Raw genomic sequence first — 265 nt, 5'->3', positions numbered from 1 at the left:
ATTCATACCAAACACTAAAATATTTGCCAAACCAAAAATACAGATCAATATCGTACCAGTGAGATGCAATTAAAGAATGCATTTTGATATCATACTAAAGATATGGATCTTCAGAAAGAGAATGGTCTTGGTGGTTTCATCACAGAGGACTTGCCCTCCGTCAGCGAAAGGCGCTTATTAGGTACATGTGAAGAGCTTTTACTAGCCTGTTCTCTCCCTGAACTACCTTAAACAGATCTCTGAATTTTTCCTCATTTTACAACAA

This window comes from Penaeus monodon, chromosome 20 (assembly GCF_015228065.2).
Source record: "Penaeus monodon isolate SGIC_2016 chromosome 20, NSTDA_Pmon_1, whole genome shotgun sequence".
Classification (NCBI taxonomy): domain Eukaryota; kingdom Metazoa; phylum Arthropoda; class Malacostraca; order Decapoda; family Penaeidae; genus Penaeus; species Penaeus monodon.
The sequence above is the reverse complement of the archived record's forward strand: the minus strand, read 5'-3'. Positions refer to the sequence as shown.